Source organism: Apium graveolens, chromosome 3 (assembly GCF_009905375.1).
Source record: "Apium graveolens cultivar Ventura chromosome 3, ASM990537v1, whole genome shotgun sequence".
NCBI classification, from domain to species: Eukaryota; Viridiplantae; Streptophyta; class Magnoliopsida; order Apiales; family Apiaceae; genus Apium; species Apium graveolens.
This window is the reverse complement of record NC_133649.1, coordinates 183,974,663-183,983,014: the sequence shown is the minus strand read 5'-3', so window position 1 is coordinate 183,983,014 and position 8,352 is coordinate 183,974,663.

Sequence of the window (8,352 nt, the reverse complement as noted above, 5' to 3'; positions counted from 1 at the left end):
GAAGTTGGAAGTGAACAGATGTAGAAGGAAAGAGAGAAGAAAGGAATAAAGAGGAAAAGTATGAGCATGGGTGGAGGTTCCGCAGGAAGGAGCTTCCCAACTAGATTTAATCGAGGAGCAGTGTCCCTACCAGGAAGGAACACTGGGTTTAAGCGGCCAATGAGTGTGAGTGTGAGCCAGGGCGGCCAGAAATCAAGAATGTCCTATTCCAACCAGTCTCGACCCCCATTGCCAGCCTGTAACATATGTGGAAGGAATCACACTGGGGAGTGTAAAGGAAAGCCAGTAACCTGCTTTAAGTGCGGTCGGGAAGGCCACTATTCAACTAAGTGCCCATCATCAACCCATGCCGTCATTCCAACCACCACTTGTCATCAGTGTGGACGCCCGGGTCATTGGAAGAGGGAATGCCCAATGAACAAACCAACAGCTTCGGGAGCAAGCAGGGCTGCTTCTAATAAGCCACCTACTGCGAGGACTTTCAACATGACAGTCCAGGATGCTATGAAAGATTCAGATGTGATAGCAGGTACCCTTTCTCTAAATTCAGTCAGTGCAAATGTTTTATTTGATTCGGGAGCAACTAAATCTTTTATATCAAAGGACCTTGCGCGTAAGTTAAGACTTAAGGCTGAACCCTTGATAGAACCCCTACAAGTAGAAATAGCCAATCATGAAATTATTCATGTTAACCAGATTCACCCCGCCTGTGAGATAGGCATAGGGGAGCAATCCTTTAGTGTTGATCTGATTCCTTTTAAATTAGGGGAGTTTGATGTAATTTTGGGAATGGACTGGCTATCTAGCAATGATGCTCAGATAGACTGTAAAGAGAAGAAAGTTAAGCTAAATATCCCAGGGAAGAAAGAAGTTATATTTAGAGGAAAGAGGCAGACGCAGAAATTTTTGACCATGGCCCAGGCTAAAAGGATGCTACAAAAAGGAAATGAGGCCTACCTAGCCTATGTGGTGGACACGCAAAAGGAGGTGCCCAACTTACAAGATATTCCAGTAGTCAACGAATTTGAAGATGTATTCCCACAAGACCTTCCGGGATTACCACCCGATAGAGTGATTGAATTTGCTATTGAGTTGGCCCCAGGGACGGCGCCAGTTTCAAAAGCACCTTATCGGTTAGCCCTGTTAGAAATGAAGGAATTAGCTATCCAATTGCAGGAACTCTTGGATAAGGGTATGATAAGACCCAGTGTGTCTCCATGGGGAGCACCAGTTTTATTTGTTAAGAAGAAAGATGGGAGCATGAGGCTGTGCATAGACTATCGAGAGTTGAACAAGCTAACCATAAAGAACAGGTACCCATTACCTAGAATAGACGATCTGTTCGACCAGCTAAAGGATGCTGTTTATTTTTCCAAGATCGACCTGAGAACTGGATATCACCAACTAAAGATTAAACCCGAAGATATTTCCAAGACAGCGTTCCGTACTAGGTATGGGCATTATGAGTTCTTGGTAATGTCCTTTGGATTAACCAACGCCCCAGCGGCTTTCATGGATTTAATGAATAGAGTATTTAAGAAGTACTTGGACAAATGTGTGATAGTTTTTATCGATGATATTTTGATCTACTCAAGGACTGAGACAGAACATGCAGAGCATTTGAGGATAGCTCTAGGAATACTCAGAGAGGAACAGTTATATGCCAAATTCTCGAAGTGTGAATTCTGGCGGAATGAAGTACAGTTTTTAGGACATGTGATCAATAAAGAAGGAGTATTGGTCGACCCCTCCAAGATAGAGGCGGTCTCAAATTGGGAAAGGCCAACCACACCCACAGAGGTAAGGAGTTTCATAGGATTGGCCGGCAACTATCGTAGATTTGTACAGGACTTTGCGAAGATCGCAGCCCCTTTGACACGACTTACTCGTAAGACAGAGAAGTTTGAATGGACGGAGAAATGCGAGAACAGTTTTCAGGAATTAAAGAAAAGGTTGATAACGGCTCCGGTATTGGCATTGCCGGACGGGAAAAGGAGATTTTGTGATATATAGTGACGTGTCGCACAAAGGACTAGGGTGTGTGCTTATGCAGCACGGTAAAGTGATTGCGTATGCGTCGAGACAACTGAAGGAATACGAGGTTAGATATCCTACTCATGACCTTGAGCTCGCGGCAATAGTATTTGCCTTAGAAATTTGGAGGCACTACTTGTATGGAGAGAAGTGCGAGATTTTCACAGACCATAAGAGCCTCAAGTACATATTTACGCAGAAAGAGCTCAACATGCACCAGAGGAGATGGTTAGAACTAATCAAGGACTATGATTGTGAGATTCTCTATCATCCAGGGAAAGCCAATGTGGTGGCTGATGCCCTTAGTAGAAAGGAAAGACTCAGAATGATAACGACTTCGGAAGAATTGATAAGGGATTTTGAGAAAATAGAAGTAAAGGTAACCGGAACCGGAACTGAAAAGCTTTTTGAGATCTCAATGCAGCCAGAGTTATTGGAAAAGATCAGATTGTGCCAGGAGAAAATAATGAATGAAGGCAGAGAGTCAATGACTGGAGAGGAGATCCATACTGAGAAAGATGATAAAGGGATAATGAGGTACTCCTACCGGATTTGGGTTCCGAATGTTCAAGAGCTTAAAGATGAGATATTGAATGAAAGCCATAGTTCAAGGTATTCCATTCACCCGGGAAGTACCAAGATGTATAGGGATTTGAAGGAGTATTACTGGTGGCCCAACATGAAGAGGGACGTAGCAGAATGGGTAAACAAATGTTTGACTTGCCAAAGGGTAAAAGCAGAGCACCAGAGACCCAGTGGACTCTTACGACCCCTGGAGATTCCCGAATGGAAATGGGAACAGATAGCGATGGATTTTGTTGTAGGCTTGCCAAGGACGAAAGCCAATCACGACGCCATATGGGTAATTATAGACCGACTGACAAAGTTAGCTCATTTCATTCCTATCAATGAGAGATACACAGTCGATAGACTGGTGGACATTTACCTTAAGGAAATAGTGACGCGACATGGAGTCCCAGCGTCCATTGTCTCAGACCGAGACCCCAGGTTCAACTCCAGATTTTGGAGGAGCTTTCAGGAATGTGCGGGGACCAAGTTAAATATGAGTACCGCGTATCATCCCCAGACGGATGGGCAGAGTGAAAGGACCATCCAGACACTAGAGGATATGTTGAGAGTCTGTGCAATAGACTTTAAAGGGAGTTGGGATGATCACTTGCCGTTGATCGAGTTTTCTTATAACAATAGCTTTCATGCTAGCATCGGAATGCTGCCTTATGAGGCCCTGTACGGAAGAAGGTGTCGATCTCCCTTATACTGGGATGAAGTAGGAGAGCGGAAGATGCTCGGACCCGAAGTGGTCCAAAGGACCAAAGATATAGTGGATCTCATCAGAGGACGGCTTGTAGCAGCCCAAGACAGACAGAAGAAATATGCAGACCTAGCCCGAAAGGACAAGGAATATGAAGTCGGGGACTTAGTACTGCTAAAGGTATCCCCTTGGAAGGGATTAATGAGGTTCGGAAGGAAAGGAAAACTAAGCCCAAGATACATTGGACCTTTTGAGATATTAAGACGGATTGGAAAGTTAGCTTACGAGCTAGCCCTACCCCTAATTTGCAACAAGTTCATAATGTGTTCCATGTGTCAATGCTAAGGAAGTATCATCGGGATGCCAGACACATAGTGGAGTACGAGCAGGTGGATATGCAGCCAGATCTAACTTACATGGAGAAACCAGTAAGGATTATAGATAAGAAGGAGCAGGTGCTTCGGAACAAAGTGATCAAGCTAGTCAGAGTACTATGGCAGAATCATAATGTGGAAGAATCAACTTGGGAACTAGAGAGCACAATGCTAGAAAAGTACCCCCATTTGTTTTCTGTTTGATTCCGGGACGGAATCCTTTTAAGGAGGGGAGACTGTAATAACCCCCAAAATTTTCAACTTTTTGTAACCCTTGTGAATAGTGTTTTAGCTGAATGAGAAAACTTTTCACGCCACACTATGTAGGGGTTCTGTTATGGATATTCTGGGATATTATTAGTACTCTATGTGGTATATAAGTGTATGTAAAGATCGTCAGAATCCAATTTCCGAACACTTGGATTTTTCCCGGAAATCCACTAGATACGGAAAGGATTGAGTATAAGGTAACAGGATAAAAAGATTTAAATTAAAGGATTATAATAGAGGATCATAAAAAGGAATATAATGTATTGAGAAAGGTTAAGGGAACCTAAGTAATAAGATCCCGGGTATGATCCTTCAAACGATAAACGAGAACGAAAGTTAAGCGAACCGTATAACAGATCAGCGGTCATTAGGCAAACGATTAGGAAGTTAAGCAAAGGGATTAGAGGGAGTGATGTCACCCAACCAATGAGAGGAGGACAAGGAGGGAAAGATGACATCACAACATGACATAGGCATGACATGGGAAGGAAGGAGGTGTGGTTGAATGAGAACCACACAAATTCAAGGGCAACAAGGTAATTGACTAAATCAAACACAAAAACAAGTCAACCAAGCCAAGCAAAATCATTTTTCATCAAAATCAAAAAGAACCAAGGCTTTGTTCTTGAGAGCTCTCGGCTTTTTACTATTCAAAAGGCAAGGAAATTCAAAAATCAAAGATCCAAGCTTCCTAAATTGGTGAGTTAATTCCCTAATCATCTTCATGCTTAGTTAGGGCTATATCATGAGTTTAAGCCATCAATTCCTTCTCCATCTTCTTCATTTAATCAAAGAAGAAGACTATGAATAGTGTTTTCAAGTTTTTAACTTGAAATTTTTCTTGTTTTCCTTGAAGATCCAAGCATTCCTAAGACTTCTCAAAGCTTCTTAAGGCTTCCTAGCTCCTCCCACCACTTCAAGGAAGGTATATCATCTCCAAACCCTAGATTCCTATGTATTATAAGATGATTTTGATTAGTAGGGTGATATTGTAGCTTGATGTTGTGATTTAGAGTTTGGGATTTGAAATGGTATTGAATTGGAATGGTAAATGTTGTTGTTTTGATTAAAAGAACTTAAGAATGGTTAAAGTTAAGCTTAGGCATAAGTATGAATGTTAAACTTAAATTGGTTTGGGTTGTTATGATGTGATAAGGATGGATGTTGGTTTTATGTTGGATTTGAGGTTGAATTGGGTTGGTTTTGAATGGTTTTAAATTGGGAAATCGCGTAAACATAGCCGTCGTAACGTCCGATTTTCTTTAGACTGTTTTTGTGCATAACATTAGGACCCGAGAACCCCCTGCTAGATTATGACCATTGCCATGTTTAGATAGCTCATGTTACGAGCTTCGTTTTGATATGTGGTTCGTTCCATTCCGATGCACGGTTTAGGAGAAACGACCGTTTCAAGTAACGGCGTTTCGCGAACGAAACTTTTCCCCTCGCCTTACTTTGAAACAAAGGTTAAAGACCAAAAAGGGTTAATTAATGCATGAAACATTTATGGTAAGTGTGTTAGGCAGTTGTAAGACACTCGCGAAGGAATCGCCTTAAAACTCGTAAAGGTTAAATTATTAAAAATGGTGGAGCCGAGGGTACCCGAGTGACTTAAGCGAGTCAGTAAGCGCAAAACAAGCGTTAGAGTCTAAGTTAGTTAAAGTATAGATTTACAAGTGACTTTGGTTTAATTCCAACTTGCTTGTTGTTTATAGTTACCAGACTCGTCCCGAGCCTTTTATCACCCCAAGTCGCTCAGGCAAGTTTTCTACCCGTTATAACTGTTGTGGTGATGAGTATATGTATTTGCATTATCTTGCGATAGATGCATGTTGGTTAATTAGCAAATGTTGTTATATATTGAAGCATGCTGCTATGGTATATATATATATGCATGCCTGTTTCGTATTCTTTCCATATATAATTGTTGATAATACCTATGCTAGAGGATAGCGGTAATTTGCATATACCCTTAGTATAGGGACCCAAAGGTGGAAATATTTTCTAAAACCGGGAGTCGAGGATCCCGAGTAGATTTTGTATATATGGATATAAATATATATATATATACTTATATATATATATGGTCATAGTTTTCAAAACTATTAATCGAATAAGGTTTATTCGATAACTTTAACTTTATTTTATTATTGAATATTATTTCGAATATTATTCAAAGGCGTATGACTCCTTTATATTAAATGAATATTATTTGAATATTCAATTGAGGATGTATGACTCACTTTATTTTATTTAATGAATATTACTTGAATATTTCTCCGAGGACTTATGACTCCTTTTATTTTATTATCTGAATATTATTTGAATATTCATTCGAGGGCTTATGACTCAGTTTATATTATTTAATGAATATTTTTGAATATTCATTTGAGGATCTATGACTCCGATTATTGGCTGAGATTTGTTCTTTATTTTATTAAAGAATAAGGTGTAAATAATCAAACTTATTTTCGATTATTCAAATAAAGATAGTACTTTCATATAAGTATATCTTTGGTTATTTAATACTCGTTTCAAGTATAAGTTTTAATACTTTTACTTCAATTATTTTTATAAAGATTATTCTTTATGGGAATATTATTTAAATAATAATATTCAGACATTTTCTAAATATTCTGGGTACTGATTTACTTCATTAAATCAGCTTTACTCCAAACACTCTTTAAAGTGTTTTCGAGTCTTCAAAATGATTTTTAAAAGTTAGAGCGGATCCCAAAACTCATTTTTATATTTAAGATCTTCCTTTTTAAGGGGATTTAAATACTCGCTCAAAACCTGAGGGATCCGGCTCTGTGGTGTATTTTATATTCGCAACACGGTTGCAGTTTTGGTAAATGAATTGATTACTTACCCAACGTTCGGGAAGTAAGTCCATCTATTGAGTCGGCATAAGCAACATGGGCTCAGTGGGCGTCCATGATAGTGTAAGTGGCTCAGTGGGAGTCCATCAAATGCATAAGTGGCTGAGTGGCAGTCCAGCATAAGTCCTATTACGACCAGGGTGATGACCAGTGGGGAATTCGTCCATCTACTAGTAGAAAAGGTTACTTATGGGTATCTTTGCCTGATTAGCAAGATATCTGGTTTATGCCAAATTCTTTTCCTTTCCAAATTTATTGGATATTGCAATTCTGTTCATACTTTACATGACAGAGGTTTTCAGGAAATTGTATAAAGAAGATGTATATGTGTATATATATATATATCAGAACTTAATGAAGTATATCATGACTTCATTTCCTTTAATAAAATTTCAAAGATTTAATCTATTCAAATCTTGTCTTGTAGTCTCATCTATCTGATGAACTGTTGAAAGCTCATTATACTTTGAACAGTGGTAGTTCAAGCAGCTTTTTTTAAATGATATAAGTATAGTGAAGTATTTGGTAACTTCATCCCTTGTTTTTACTTATATCTAGTAAGTAATTATCTTACGCATGATAAAAGATTCTAGTAAGTATCCATTTAGATACTTATATTATTGTTATCACTATGTATTATCTTGCGAGCTGTAAGGCTCACTCTTGCTTTATTTCTTCATCACACAACAACAGTTAGGAAAGATGGCCAGACTCCAGCAGACCCAGCGCAAGCGCGTGGGAAGCGTCCCGCGTCTTCCCGATGATGTTGTAGCTGCTATAGCTGCAGAGGTAGATCTATTGTAGATCAGACCATCTACTTTTGAGAATCAATTATGTATAATTATAACTTGTGGCAGATAATGGCAATTAACTGTAAATTTATCAAGTAATCATTTTGGGTTGTAATAACTTTTAAATTGTGGATTCAAAGACTTGTACTTATTTCTATTTCATCTCTGAGACTATAACGGGTTGTGGTGTGTGTTAGTGTGGGGTCACAGCATAAGGTTATTATTATTAATTAAGTGAAGTGATATTGTGGAAAGAAAGACCGTGACGACCCGGATCCCCGACCCCGGATCTGGGGGTGTTACACTCACTCTCAAACTATTCCTACTTCTGTTGAAAGACCCCCAGTGGTTGATAGGGCTGACCATGAAGTTGTAGAACCGCAGCTTTAATCCCAGGTCATAGAGCCAAACACAGAGTCACAACCTGTCTCAAACTCTCCCCCACTATCAAAAATGTTACCGAGAAGGTTTGTAGGAAGTAGTGTGTTGTTGGATGTGAATGAACCCTCAGCTCTGCCTCCTCCCAAGAAAAGAAGAACATTTACTGAGGCATCTGAAAGCCCGTCCTTGTCCTCCCAACAGGACATGGACTTTGAAATGGCCAATGAACAGTTACTAGAGACATTCTCTCAATAGGATGAATCTATTGAAATTCGCCATAAGGCCATGGCATCTTGTACTGAGTCAAGCACACTTCCATTACTCACAATGGAAGTATACATGCCAAT